The 16312-nt window shown below is 34.7% G+C and overlaps 1 protein-coding gene across 1 annotated transcript in view; it reads left to right on the top strand.

Annotated features, from left to right (window-relative positions):
* Positions 1-16312, top strand: part of LOC129495604 (low-density lipoprotein receptor-related protein 1B) — a 1831349-nt gene that overhangs the window by 266378 nt on the left and 1548659 nt on the right. The window lies entirely within an intron of this gene.

Genomic DNA, 16312 nt, shown 5'->3' with positions numbered 1-16312 from the left:
TGTGCCAAACACATGAACTGTTTCACTTAACTGGAATCTTTAAAGCCTTTTCATGGGTGTAATTCTTTAGATTAGAATCAAGGCTTAAAGGTTATTATTTTCATTTGTTGTAAACCATTTGTATATTCATAAAGTGCTTTGAAATAATTTTATTCATTCCCACAATAACCACTATTAGGAAAACAGTCTTTACCTATTTGATTTATGAAAAAAAAGGAGCTGAGTAATGTTCACATAACAAAGGAAAACATGTAAGAAATTTGATTTAAAAAATAATCCCAATTGTAAACTAAGCAAGTGTGGAAACTTAGAAAAAAGAAACAGTTCAGAGAACATATGATTTCAACCTCTGGGCCAAACATCCTCCACCTTAATAAGGATGACCAACTGAAATACATGGAACAGCAGTAAATAGTGCAAGATTCTAACAGTGTAAACCTCAGAAGAAGTCAAGTAGTGGGAGGGCTGCATATGGAACCGAGTGGGATTAGACGGACTTTGTTGACAGATTTTAAATTGTTAGAGGGATAAAGCTAACTAGAAATACTTTACTCAATTTTTAAAATCCAGAATGATCAATGTCTGTGTATTAGTTAATGAGGGATGGGTTTGCCTACTATGAATGATGAGTTTTGTAAGGATGTTAGAAAGTAAGGCCATAAAGGTCAGGGGGGCACTCATATACTGACAACCTTCAAAGTGAAAATGAAATAAAATTAATACAGTGAGAAATAAAAAAAATGGATCTTAATCTGAAGGACACTATGATGAAAGAAGAAATGAAAGCATTTTAAAGATTTTATTTATTTATTTATTTGAGAATGAGAGAAAGAGAGAGAAAGAGAGCATGCACACTAGTAAGTAGGGGAGGAGCAGAGGAAAAGGGACAAGCACACTCATGGAGCTGACATGGGGCTCAATAGCATGGCCCAGAGATCACAACTTAAGCTGAAACCAAGAGTTAGTCACTTAATTGACTGAGCCACCCAGGTGCCCAGACATAAAGGCACTTTATATCACAACTCTTTAATGTTTTCCACTGTGAAATCTGACATAAAAGTTTTTCAAAAGAGGTATATCCCCCACCTAGGTCTTCTGAAGCAGAGATGAGAAGAGTTTGGATTTGAACTTATTCGTGTGCTGGGGCAGTAACTTGGTTTCTTTTTCTTTTCTTGAGAGATAATGCAAATGTTAGCAAGTGAGAGTGATGCCTCTATTTTATATTTGTATGTTTATAAAGCTCTAAGTTTATTTATATATAAAAACAGAGCAAAGGCACTGTTCCCCTACTTGCCTTCAAATATGAATACCTTTAATAAATATATATTTTTATATATTTGTATCTAAAATATTCACAAACATTGGTCCCTCTTTACAAGTAATAATTACTACTGACCCTATACCAGTGAACTCTTTGCCACCCAGCCAAAGATGGATTGTTGGCATAGAGGATGGCATCAATGGTGAGATTCCAAGATCGAGGCTAGCAGCTCGAAGTTAATGCATTTATTTGGATGAGTCATCAGGATACAGAAATGGCATTATTAGTTGAGAGGAAAAAATGAAAATGAAAGACACTTTGAAAGAAAAAGTGACATAATTAAGAGATACTAGCTATGAGCAAGGAGGGAGAATAACTATAGCTGTATTCTGAACTTTAAACCATCACTGTGACTTTGCAACTCTGAAATCTAAAGAACTTAAAGGAGTATGATTACGCATTTGTGTATGCCTTCTTTATTCAGCAATTGTCACTGAATGGCTAATGTAGAACAGTAACTGTTCTAAACACAAGAATTTGATGATTAACCAAGCAGAATAAATCCATAGTCTCTCATTTAAAAACTTACAGTTGTTATTAACTATAATTTCTACAGTTACAGTTAATAAAAGAAAAAATGATATTGTGCCAAACTTCCCTCTTTGATTAAAATGCATTTAAATGAAAAGAGGAAATTTTGTGTGATAAAACTTTGTATAACTAATATACTTTGGGTATTTGAGAATAGAGAAATTTATCTCATACCTATTTTGTGCCCGGAATTCTGTCCAATGCATCATATATACACATTATCTCATTTAGTCATTATAACATTGTTGTAATGTTCAAATTATTTCAACCTCTCATAGGTAATGAAAAATGAGCCTTAGAATAATGGGTAGCTTGCTGAAGGCACATACCATAAGTCATCTAAGCAGCTTTCCTTATTTGATTATATGCATCTGAAAATCTTTAAAAAATGTGTTAGTCTTGGTTTCTTTTCAGATAATATAATTTTAGGTAAACATACTTTTTCTTTTTTCTCTCTCTCTTTTTTAAGGATTTTATTTATTTATTCATGAGAGACAGAGAGAGAGAGAGAGAGAGAGAGAGAGAGAGAGAGAGACGGGCAGAGACACAGGCAGAGGAAGAAGCAGGCTCCATTCAGGGAGCCTGATGTGGGACTCGATTCCGGGTCTCCAGGATCACGCCCTGGGCTGAAGGCGGCGCTAAACCACTGAGCCACCTGGGCTGCCCACTTTTTCTTTTCTTTTTTCTTTTTTCTTTTTTCTTTTTTTTTTTTTTTAAGTATTCTACACTACACCTAACATGGGGCTTGATCTCATGACCCCAAGATTAAAAATCACATTGCTCTATCAACTGAGGTAGCCAGGTGCCCCCAACATATATTTGTTCTTTGAAATTTGAGGATATGTTAGACTCCTTATTATGAACTTGAATATTATCATACACAACAATAAATCAGTATAGAACTGCACTGTCCAATGTGGTAGCCACTGGCTATATGTGGTTACTTAAATTTAAAACAGCTAAAATTAAAAATTCAGATACCAGGAGCAACGTGGCTTAATCGGAGCCTCCTGGCTTTCCCTCCAACCATAAACACACAAAATATATGACTTTACACGGATCAGTTCCCTCTAAGAGAAATCCAGAAACTAGTTGAATGATTCCTACACAGTAAGTTATAGAAAACATTCACCCAGAAATGGGTAGAAAAAGCAGACATCACTTGGGCCACAAATTTCCACTTTTCAGCATAGTGCCTTACAATTGGGAGGGAACCCCAAACTCCTGATTTCTTGCTGGGGAGCAAATGGTTTGGACCATACCACCTGAACTGTTATGACTTGCACACGAATGACTGGCTCCCAAATTATCTAGCTCAGAGTGTCAGTGGGGCTTAGCATTCATGAGTCCCCCAGATCAAATTAAACAAAGAGGCAGTTTAACAGGTACATGAGCACCTCCCAGGAGTATCCTTCTCATCCTTCAGGCTTGGCACAAAGGGAAAGGGAAAACCTCAAGGCTTCTAGTTTCTCCCTGGAAGGAGTTTGATCACATACTTTTTCAGCTACTGCTTTGGGATTAGAGTTTTGCTCAACCTACATGTGGGAGTTGGCTGGATCATTCCAGGAGACCAAAAAAGCTGTGGGCACTTCCCTGGTTTTCTTCCTATAGCTTGCTCCAACATTAAAATCAAATATCCAGCTTCTCTCTGGAAGGAGCTTATCCACATATGTAGCACCCTGCATTTATGGCTCCCACCTGAGGGATGGGCTTCCAAATCACTGAGCTCAGAGAACTGACAAGGCTCAAAACTTATCAGTCATGCAGAACCACATTAAACAGTAATTGGCTTTTAAATGGGCATATGAACATTTCCCATGGCTATCCCCCTAATCTCAGCATAGAGGGATCAGGCAAAAAAATTAAGGCCCCAGGTTTCTTCCCGCAAGGTTTGACTGTATATTGCTGCCAAAGGGTCAGGCTTTTAATTAGCCTATGTCTGGGAGCTTTTAGGACACATAGTTTTTAAAATCTTCTAGGGGCCTAAATGGGCATGTGGGAACTTCTGTGCCTTCTCCCTCTAGCTTACCCCAGTGATAAAGCAAGTCTCTAGCTTCTCCCTGAAGACAGTTTGTTCAAATATCTACTGTCCCAGCTTCTGTGGCTGCCATTTGCTGGATTGGATTCTAAATCACTTAGCTTTAAGAACTGATAGGGTTCAGCACAAGCACTCCCAGTGTCTACTCATTCCAGCTCAGTGCAGAATATGTAGGCAAAAACACCCACCTCCCAGCTGCTACTTGATAAAGGCTAGACTGCCTATCACATATCAACTTTCTCAGCTTCCCAAAAGTTGGGTTTCAATTAGCCTTACACAAGAGCTGACAAGGCAGGGAACTAGTAGTCCTTTGGGACCTTGAATATGCATGTGGGCATTTCCCCCACCTTTAGGGCTTGATGAGACTTGGCACACCTGAGTTTCCTGGGAGCCACTAAGAAAACAAAACAAACAACAACAATAAAACCCTAGTTGTTTGCAAAAGGAAAAAGAAAACAAAAACTTGAGTGGCATTCAGAATCTCAGGCCGGGCTGATTAGCAAGGCTCATCTCCTACAAAAGGCTATGTTAGGACTAGGAGAGGTGGTTGTTTTATCAAACAAACAGAAACCAACAGAGGACTCAAGGAAAATGAAGAACTAGAGGAATATGTTTCAAACAAAACAACACAATAAAGCTTAACAAGAAGCCAACACTAATGAATGGTGATTGAGTGATTTACCCAATAGAGAATTCAAAATAATGTTCATAAAGATACCCCCTGAAGTCAGGAGAGCAACATATCAACCAATAATAGAAAATATTTTTAAATCATCAAAAAGAAATCATAGAACTGAAGAATACAATAGCTGAATTGAAAAATTCGGTAGAGGGGTCAACATCAGACCAGGTCAGGCAGAAGAAAGGAACAGCAAACTCAAAGACAGGTCAGTGGAAATCATCCAGTGGAAGAAACAAAAGGAGAAAAAAAAAAGAATGAAACATTGAAGAAAGTACTGGTAATGGTAAATATTCAATCAAATTCAGATTACCCTAATATTGCAATAGTGGTGTGTAAATCACTTGTAACTCTATTATAAAGGTAAAAGACAAAAATATTAGAAGTGACTCTAACTACAATAATTTGTTGATGAGTACACAATGTAAAAATATGTAAACATGACATCAAATCATAAAATGTAGGCAACAGAATAAAAGTGTAGAGCTTTTGTATGTGATCAGTTGTTATCAGCTTAAAATGACTGCTGCAGCTATAAAATGTTTTATTTAAGCCTCAGGTAACTACAAAGCAAAAACTTATAGAAGATACTCAAAAGAAATAAAGAAAGGAAATAAAGCAGAAATCACAAAAGAGGACAAAAAGAAAGTAACAAAGGATCTACCAAACACCCAGAAAACAATGTACACAATGACAACAGGAAGCTTTGCTTATAAATGATAACTTTAAATGTAGGTGCACTAAATTCTCCAATCAAAAGACACAGAGTGGCTACATGGATAAAAGACAGAGAGAAAGAAGAGAGAAAAGAGTGGGGGAGAAAAAGGAGAAGGGGGCAGGAGAGAGATGCCCTTTATAGGATATTCATTTCAGGTTAAGAACATATATGGACTAAAAGTGAAGGGATGGAAAAAAATATTCTGTGAAAATGAAAACCAAAAGAGAGCAGGGGTAGCTATACTTATTCCAGACAAAATAGACTAGAAATGTACAAGCTTACGAGATTGAATCATGAAGAAATAGACAATCTGAATAGACCAATGAGTAAGAAGACTAAATCAGTAATCTACAACCCCCCCCCAAAAAAAGAAGTCCAAGACCATATGGCTTTATCAAATATTTGAAGAAGAATTTAAGTTCTACCAAACATTTAAGGAAGAATTAATACCAGTTCTTCACAAACTCTTCCAAAAAGTTGAAAAGGAGGGAATACTATCAAACTTATTTTATGAGTTTACTTATTTCCCTGATAACAAAGCGAGATATAGACAGTAGAAGAAGAAAAAAATAAGAACCAGAAAACTATAGGCCAATATCCCTAATGAATCTAGATGCAAAAATTCTCAACAAAATATCAGTAATTTGAAAGAACCTTAAAATTTTCAAACACCATGATCCAGTGAGAATTATTCCTGCAAAGCAAGGATTGTTCAATATACAACAAAATGCGATACATCCCACTAACAAATTGAAGACAAAAATCATGTGACCATCTAGATGAAAACCATATGATTATATCAATAGATGCAGGAAAAAAGTTGACAAAATACAATATCTGTTTAAGGTAACTTAACAAAGTGAGTTTAGACGAAACATACTTCAATGTGATAAAGGCCATAAATGAAAAAACTCACAGCTAATATCATATTCAATGGTTAAAAACTGAAAGTGTTTCTTCTGAGATCAGAACAAAGATGTCTACTTATGTCACTTTTATTCATCATAGTACTGGAAGTCTTAGATGCAGCAATCAGACAGTAAAAAATAAAGGCATCTAAATTGATAAGGAAGAAGTAAAACTGTCAGTATATGCGGATAACATGATACCCCATTTAGAAAACCTAACGACCTCACTAAAAATTATTAAAATTAATAAATGAATTTGGTAAGTTTGCAGGATACAAAATTACTGTAACAGAAATATGCTGTTTCTATATGCTAATAACTGAGTAGCAGAAAGAGAAATAAAGAAAATAATCCTATTAGTATTGCATCAAAAATAATAAAATACTAGGAATAATTTTAACCAAGGAGGTGAAAGACCTATGCTCTGAAAACTATAAGACATTGATGAAAGAAACTGAAGACAATACAAACAAATGCAAAGATATGTCTTGCTCACAGATTGGAATAATTCATATTGTTATCTCCATATAACTCAAAGCAATCAATATAATAATAATATAAGTCAATATAATCCCTATCAAAGTACCAGTAGTATTTTTCTCAGAACTAAAAAAAATAATCCTAAAATTAGTATGGAATCACAAAAGACCTCAAATAGCAAAGCAATCTTTAGAAAGAAGAAACAACCTTAGATGTCAAGATATACCACAAAACTTTAGTAATTAAAACAGTACGGTATTGGAGTGCCTGGGTGGCTCAATTGGTTAAACTTCTGCCTTCAGCTCAGGTCATGGTCCTAGGGGCCTGAAATTGAGCCTCTGCATCAGGCTCCTTGCTCAGTAGGGAGTCTGCTTCTCCTTCTGCCCCTCCCCCTGCTCATGCTCCCCCCCCAAATAAATAAAATCTTTAAAAAAATACAGTATGGTATTGGCATAAAAATAAACACACAGTTCAGTAAAAAAGAGTGGAGAGCACAGAATATACCCATATTTATATGGTTGATTAATCTATAGCAAAGGTGGCGAGAATATACAATGGGGCAAAGATAGTCTTTTCAATAAATGGTGCTGGGGAAACTGGACATGCAAAAGAATTAAACTGTACCACTTTATTTCACTATGTACAAAAATAAATTCAAAATGAGTTAAAGATCTAAATGTGAGACCTGAAAAGATAAAAATCCTAAAAGAAAACATAAACAGTACGTCTTAGATATCAACCTTTACAACACTCAATGGTAAAAAGCTGAAAGCCATTTTCTCTAATTATCAGGTTAAACAAGGATGCCCACTCTCATTACTTCTGTTCAACATAACATCAGAAGTCCTAGCCTGAGAAATTAGGCAAGTAAAAGAAGTAAAGGCATCCAAACAGAAAGGAAGAAAATGATAAAATTTCATAAAGTCTGTAAATATCTTGTAAAAGTTGTAAAATTGTCTCTCTTTGCAGATGATACAATCCTAATATAGAAAACTTTAAAGTCTCTATTTAAAAAACTGTTATAATTAATAAACAAATTGAATATTTAAAAAACTGTTATAATTAATAAACAAATTGAATTTAAAGAATATAAAATGAACATACAAAAATCAGTTACATTTCTATATACAACTATTTAAAATAGAAATTAGGAAAACATGCTCATTCATAATAGCATCAAAATAATACTTGGGAATTAATTTAATCAAGGAGGTGAAAGTCCTGTACTACAAAAACTGTAAAATATTATTGAAAGAAATTGAAGAACATACTAATAAATAGAAATATATCCCATCTTTGTGAATTGGAAGAATTAATATTAATATTGTTAAAACCTTGGAACTCACAGGAGAGAAGATAGGGGAGAAAATTCCTTGGCATTGCATTTTTGGATATGACACCAAAAGGACAAGCAGAAAAAAAAAACAAAAAAATCCCCTAAATCCAAAACCAAAACCAAACCAAACAAAAAAATAAATGGCACATATAAATAAATGATATATCAAAAAATAAATGATATATTTATCAAACTAAAAATTCTGCACAGCAATGAAAACAATAATCAAAATGAAAAGGCAATCTACTGAATGGGAGGAAATGTTTGCCAACCAAATGCCTGGTAAAAGGTTAAAATCCAAAATATATGAAAAACTCTTACAGCACAATAGCAAGGAACTAAATAACTCGATGAAAAAAATGGGCAAGGATCTTAACAGACATTTTTCCAAAGAAGTTGTACAAATGATGAATGGATATATGAATGATATTTTGGATCACTAATCGTGAAAGAAATACAAATCAAAGCCACAATGAAGTATTACCTCACACCTGTTAGGCTATCTATTATCAAAAACATAAGAGATAGCAATTTTTGGTTGGGATGTGGAAATAAAGGGAACACTTGTACACTGTTGGTATAGCCATTATGAAAACAATATGGAGGTTCCTCAAAAAATTAAAAATAGAACTAACTCTCATGCAGTTCTACTGCAGTTCTACTTCTAGGTATATATTCAAAGTAAATTAAAACACTATCTTGAAGAGATAATCTGCACTCCCATGCTCACTGCAGCATTATTCACAGTAGCAAAGATATGAAAACAACCTGAGTGTCCATTGCCAGAAAAATGGATAAAGAAAATGTGGAATATACAAATGGGATATTATTCAGGCATAAAAAAAAGGACATCCTGCCATTTGTGACTCCATGAATGGGCCTTGAATGCATTAGCTAAATAAAATAAATCAGACAGATAAAGGTAAATACTGTATGGTATTACTTATATGTGGAATGTCAACAACAACAAGAATAATAGCAACAAGTGGAAAACAGTATGGAGGTTCCTCAAAAAATTAAAAATAGAAATATGATATGATCCAGTCATTTCACTACTGGTTATTTACCCAAAGAAAATAAAAGCACTAATTTGAGAAGACATATGCACCTCTGTGTTTATTGCAGCATTACTGACAATAGCCAAGATAAGGAAGCAACCTAAGTGCCCATTAATAGATGAATGGATAAGGAAATGGTATTTATACAATGAAATACTACTCAGCCATAAAAAGGATGAGATCTTGCCATTTGTGATAACATGGATAGATCTAGAAGATATTATGCTAAATGAAATAAGTGAGACTGAGAAAGACAAATACTATATGATTTCATTCATGTAGATTCTGAAAAATGAAACAAATTCATACATAAATAAGAAACAGAATCAGACCTATAAATACTGAGAACAAACTGATGTTTGCCAAAGGGAGAGGGATGGGGCAATGGGCAAAATGGGTTAGGGGAATGGGAGATACAATCTTCTAGTAATGAAATGGAGAAATCATGGGAATAAAAGGTACAGCATAAGGAAAATATTCAATGATATTATAATAGTGTTGTATGAGGAGAAATGATAGATACAGTTGTGGTGAGCATTGCATAATATATAAAGATGTCAAATCACTATATCGTACACCTGATACTAATGTACCTTTGTGTGTCAAAACTATACTTGAGTAAAAAAATAAAAAAAATAAAATAAAATACCACACACAAAGCTAAACTTCTAGAACAGGGGATAGAAAAGTGGTTGCCAAGGAGTAGAATGCAGAGGGAATGGAGAGTTATTGGTCAAATGGTACAGATTTTAAGTTTTAAGGTAAATATGTTCTTTAGATTCAATGCACAGCATGATGACTCGAGTTAATAATCCTGTATTGTATATTTGAAATTTGCTAAGTGATTAGATCTAAAATGTTCTCACAATGCACAACACAGAAAGCTAGCTATATGAGGTGATAGATGTGTTAATTAGCCTGATTGTGGTATTTGTTTTATACTGTGTACATAAATCAAATATTAATATTGCATCCATTAAATATATTTCAATTTTATTTATCAATTAAACCTTAATAAAGCTGAGAAACAATTCAGTTTCTCATTTGCATTAGCCAAATTTCAGCTGATCAATACTACATGAGCCTAGTGGCTACTGTAAATAAGAGTGCAAATACAGATCATTTACATAATCACAAAAGTTTTATTGAGCAGTGCTAGTATAGATAATCCCATAAATACCAGGTATGGTCCAAATACTGAATGATTTTTGTTTCATCTATATTTATATATATATTTCTTGCCTCCTTCAAGATGAGTATAAGATCCAGTTGATGGATTTTGTATCAATTAAGGTCTGCATGTTTAATATATAGGCTTCTCATTCAAAGCTTTTAGTAAATTTCAATCATCTCTTAAAAAAAGATTTTTGTCCATGGGTGATTACTTTGAAAACAGACCTCAAGCTCTCCAGTCAGTAAAGGATGTTACCTGTGTTGACATTTTGCTCCTTATATATGCCTAAAGGTGGCTGCTAAATTCATCAACTTACAGATATTTAGCATTTGAGCATTACCATAATCCTTATTAATTACTTTAGGAAAGGTGAAAAAGTACATGGTATAAATCCTTATTTTGCTTGACTTGACAAATCCAGTTTTAATTTAGCAAAATCATGTTTCCTGTCTTCCATTAAATAACAGAGAGAAATCAGGTCAGTACCTTTTCCCCACCACTAGTCTGGTCAACAACCATATCCAGCAGCCTCATCCTTACCCCCCTAACATTGTGAACAACTCATTAAGTTTCTGTTGTCTGGTATTTCATTATGCAAAAATGACCAGGTACATTTTACCAAATTTGGAACAGCTGGAACTGAGGTACAAGAGGCACAATGAATACTAATTTTGGAGAGGCATGCCATATGAATTTTGGTGCTTTGAAGAAGAAAACAAATAGCAGTTTCAAATTAGAAATTTATACCAAAGTCACAAGTACAGATGATTAAAATTTGAAAAAAAAAGGGGGGGGGGGATTGGCAACCAGACCACTTCTCACATGAACAGCTCTGTTGCAGGTTCCTGAGTGAGTACCACTAGAAACTGGGTTATTTAATAACGTTCAGAGATTTCCCAAGCAAGTATTATGCCATAGTTACCCAAACTTTTTCCTCTGGCCATAAAATAAAGAAGGAAATGGGATATTTAAATCGTAGTATTTAGATGAAGACATTTCTTCTAATAGTACTCCTCAAGGATTTGGCCAGCAGAAAAGATGTTGGCCGATAATGATTTACCAGACTGGGGGTGGGGGTGGGGGGATTGTATTAAGTGACAGCCTACTCGGAGATGATGGTAAGGAAACTTCTGTGGGTTAATGTTACAACTATTTCCAAAAGGAGCTGCTATTTATTTCACTGGCAAGCTCTGGGGTGTCCAAATAAGTCTTGCTTTCTTACCCTCCACACAGAGAATTAAACCTCAATTTGTGAGACTTGTCTTAATCTTCTCTTTAAATCGTTTAATAAATTGACACCTGCAGATGGAGCCAAGTTGAGTTCTGGAACTGACATAAGTGGAATATACCATGATGCTGCTCACGCCCATCTAAAAAGTGAGAATATTGTACCTAGAAAAAGGCTAAGTTTTCTATCATGGTATTTTTATATCAGTCATATGACAAGATGACTTTGAGGGGATGTGTTCTAAATCTCATCGGAAGTATAATGCTGATAAAAATGTAAATGCTGACACTTTACAACTGAATGGTAAATGACTGAATAATCTTATTTCCCTCTAGTCTCCTCTGGTTTGTAAGTGAAACCAGAATTTCACTCCTCTGGTTTGTAAGTTGAAAAGTGAGTGACACTGACAGATTCAGGACTTTTAAACATTTTTAAATAAGTTCATGGCTTTGTTTGAAAACATACAAGGTAGTGGAAATAGTCATTTATGTAGATACTTTCTTCTTTTCCATCTGAGAATATATGATTAGCAAAATTAATTTTGTTCTAGCATAGTAAAAGATTTTTAAAACTGAAAGTAACTCTTGAGAGCATCCTGTACGTACTCATCATTTCAGAACATAAAATCAAAATTCGAAGAAGTTGAGTAAATTGGACAATATATTAATGAAATAGGAGATGAGTATTTCTAGGACTGGGTCTCAAAGCTTTGTGGTTGCCAGATGCTTTTCATTAGACTTAATTTCTTCTATTTTTGAAACATTTTAAAATTATTTCCTGGAGGAACCTTTCATTTCCTTAAGTTTTATGTAACATTTCTCTTCATTGACTAATAAACATGTGAGGCCTACTTTTATTGATCTAAGGGAACTAATGGAAGATGGGATCCACAGAAAACCTATTTCCTGTCACACCCATCTAGTCCAAAAATACCCCATAGCAAAATCTGAGTGGTCATACCTCCCTTCTTTCCTCCTCTCCCCACCTCTCTCCTCTCCTTTCATGCCTTTTTAACTCCCTCTCTTTCTTTCCTTTCCCTCTCTTTTACCTCTTTCCCAGATATTAAATACCAACCAGCATTGTGTTAGGTCCTAAAATATGAAGAAATCAAGACATATCCTCTGTTCCTTAAATTAACAGTCTCCTAGAAGTTCTGCTGGCACAACAACTGTGGATCAAATAGTACTAATATTTGTAGGCTTATTATTTATTTATTTGTTTATTTATTTATTTATTTATTTATTTATTTATTTATTATTTTATTCATCATTTATTCTCTATATTTTTTATTTGCTTCAGCTTTACTGAGGTATAATTGACATATAACTTTGTAAAATATTCAGAATATACATCATGACAATTTGATACTAGTACACATTGTGAAAGAATTTGCCCCTCTAATTAATTAGCACATCCATCGCCTCACTTGTGTGTGTGTGTGTGGGTGTGTGTGTGTGTGTGTGTGTGTGTGTGAAAACATTTAAGTTCTACTCTCTTATGAAATTTTGACTATAAAGGTACACTTGGGTGGTTTAATCAGTTAAGCATCCAATTCTTGGTTTTGGCTCAAGTCGTGATCTCATGGATCATGAGATCAAGCCCCACGTGGGGTTGCACACTCAGTAGGGAATCTGCTTGAAGATTCTCTTCTTCTACCCCTTCCACCAATCAGGCTTTCTCTCTCAAATAAATAAATAAATCTTTAAAGAAAATAAATTTTAGGCATACAAAACAGTATTATCAACCATAACTACCATGCTTTACATTACATCCTCAGCTCTTGTTCTTCTTATAGCTAAAATTTTGTACTGTTTACCAGCCTCTTGCTATTGTCCATCCACCACCTCCTAGTCCCTGGTCATGATTAATTTTCTACTCTTTGTTTCTATCCCAGACAGTGTTTGTCTTTCCCTGTCTAGTTTATTTCACTGAGCAAAATGCCCTCAAGGCTCATCCATATTGTCACAAATGGCATTTCCTTCTCCCTCATGGCTGAATAACACTCCATTGTGTAAATATGCACATCTTCTTTACCCATTCATCCATTGGTGGCCACTTAGGTTGTTTCCATTTTAAAGCTCAGGCATTAAAATTATTGTCCTGTTATTTTCTAACTTTCTTGAACAAGTGATATCTTTTTTTCTGAATATCAGTCTTATTACATGTAAATGAATAGGAAGGCTATGACCTATTCCCATTGTTATTGACTGATAACATCTTAAAATATAGGAAATTTGGTATTTTTATTTCTCTATTTGATTGTTCTTCGTGAATAGTTTCAATATCATTTTTGTATATTTAACCATATTAACTAGAAAATAATCAAGAAGTCATAAACTCTAGAGAGTCATTAGCAATGCAGAAGCAGGGAAAATTTTTTTTTCTTCTTTCCTCATTTTGGAATTTTTATCTCCACAGACTTAGGGAACAGAACACAACATTCTATGCAATTGCTGAGAAAAGGAACTTTTACTCATGCATTAAAGTAAATATTTTGAAGTTTTTGACAGAGCTGTCTCTGGATAAAAACATGGCTTATGGCCCACTTCCCAGGTGGTCACTACAACCCTTAGGGACACACCTTCACACCTGTCTCTCTTCTCCAATCCTGCTCAGTGGAGTGGAATAAAGAGTCATTCTTCGTTCTTAGAAATCCTGGAGCCAGGGATGCCCAAGTGGCTCAGTGGTTGAGCGTCTGTCTGCCTTTGGCTCAAGGTGTGATCCTGGGGTCCTGGGATTGAGTCCTGCATTGGGCTCCCTGCAGGGAACCCGCTCTCCCTCTGCCTATGTCTCTCTCTCTCTGTGTCCCTCATGAATAAATAAAACAAACAAACACAAAAAAGGAATACTGGAGCCGAAATGAGAAAACTTTAAATTTATATCCACTCTGCCAGAAGACTTGAGTTTGGTCAAGTCCAGAAGAACACAATACATTTTCTTGGAAGACAGCTTAGTTTAGAGGAAAACTGGATTCTGAATTCACATCCCAGCTCTACCTTTTTCCATCAGTATGACCTTGGGAAGTCATTTAACCTCTTTGAGTGTCAGATCATCATCTGAGAAAGGAAAATCAGCTCTTTCTCCCAGGATAAGTCTTTCTTCCAGGATTAAATGGGGGAGTTTATATATACAATTCTTAACATAGCACTTACTGGGTATTAAATAAGGTAGTTCCCTCAACGCTCTCTTTCCCTCTCCTTTTTGGACTAAACGTCTACCTCAATGATAAACCCTAATGAGTTTTTTCATAACTCCTTTGGAAGGCATAGTTCTGGTTATAATTAATCACAAAATAGAGTGGCCAAGGAGGAGAAACATAATCATAATGCCGAAGGAAACACACATGTAATCAGAAAAAAATTCAAGATCTCCAGCACAGGGAAGATAGTACCTCTTTTCCTAGGGCTTTGTCAGTCTGAGGGAAAAGTAGTGTTTCATAGGTGAAATGGAGATGTATGCATTATTTTAATGATCCAGGTTTTCATTAGCAAAACAAAGATGTCCTATAAATAAATTCACTGTCAATATAGAGAAATAAACTACGTAACTGTGTTTCGCCATCAGCTATATTAATGGTACATCACCACATTCCTCCTCTTAAAAAAAAAAAAATATATATATATATATATATATATATATATAACATGCAAGGGGATATAAAATTATATACATATATATTTTTTAAAGATTTTATTTATTTATTCATGAAAGACACAGAAAGAGGCAGAGACAAAGGCAGAGGTAGTCCCCTGCAGGGAGCCTGATGAGGGACTTGGTACTCTTATCATCTCGTGTACTATATAAATATCAGTTAAAAATGTTTATTTTTCACTTTAGTTTCTATTCATTTGCAAATTTGTTTTGGTTTATGATCTCATAGTTATCCACAGGGATATTTTATATCTAGGTTTAGATATACTTAAGTTATGGTTAAATTACAAGGTGGAACATAATTTAGGTCAACCTCAGGTGTCTATAATTTTTTTTACATTAAAAGGTTGTATACATTCATAACAGTTGAGAAATAACTGTAGGCAACTCTAATTTTGTCCTTCCTTGCTTTCTTCTGCAACAATTTTTGAGTATCTACATGTCGATGGTGAAAACTCTGTTAGTGGCAGTTGGAAAAGGAATGGTGAAAAGAGTTAATCAGACATCAGAGAAGTCTTGGTTGCTTGTCCTGGAGTGGTTTCCAGTTCAAGATACTGTGAGAATGATCAGGTCATCTGCCAACATATGGAAATGCCATGTTGGAGGAATTTAACTAACTAATTTTGCTTGATGCATCTGAATGTGAGACCCTACTAGATTTCAGGATGGGATTTTATAGGTCTAAGATTCAAAAGACAGGAGTTAGGTTTTAAGAAGAGAGGGTGTAGGGGGCATTTGCAAAGAGAGGGCAGTTGAGGTCATGACAATAGATAAACTTGTCAAAGAGGGCCAAGGGCAGAGCTTTGATGAAAATTGCATTTAGGAGTATAAATGAGGGAAAAAAAGATCAGATTACCAGACTTTCTTATTCACGATTTTTATCCACTCTAGGAATCTTTTTAAATGTCACTTTTAAAATTTACTATGTATAATTTTATTCTTTTAAGTATGAAATCAAACCTGTTTACCTAGAAGAGATCAGGGAGAAGAATTGTACTGTATGGGAAATGGCATTTGAAATGGGGAAATAATGTAATAAAAGAAAGAGAAACAGAGAACATGGAAAGGACATATTTAGCATATACACTGGTCCTGTGTCAGCCTTTGCTTTCTTTGGAGGTTTTTTTTTTTTTTTTTTTTTCTGTAGAGTGTAAAAAGTATCTATCTTATCAGGTTGCTATGAAGATCAA

Source organism: Nyctereutes procyonoides, unplaced genomic scaffold, assembly GCF_905146905.1.
Source record: "Nyctereutes procyonoides isolate TBG_1078 unplaced genomic scaffold, NYPRO_anot_genome, whole genome shotgun sequence".
Taxonomy (NCBI): Eukaryota; Metazoa; Chordata; class Mammalia; order Carnivora; family Canidae; genus Nyctereutes; species Nyctereutes procyonoides.
The sequence above is the reverse complement of the archived record's forward strand: the minus strand, read 5'-3'. Positions and strand labels throughout refer to the sequence as shown.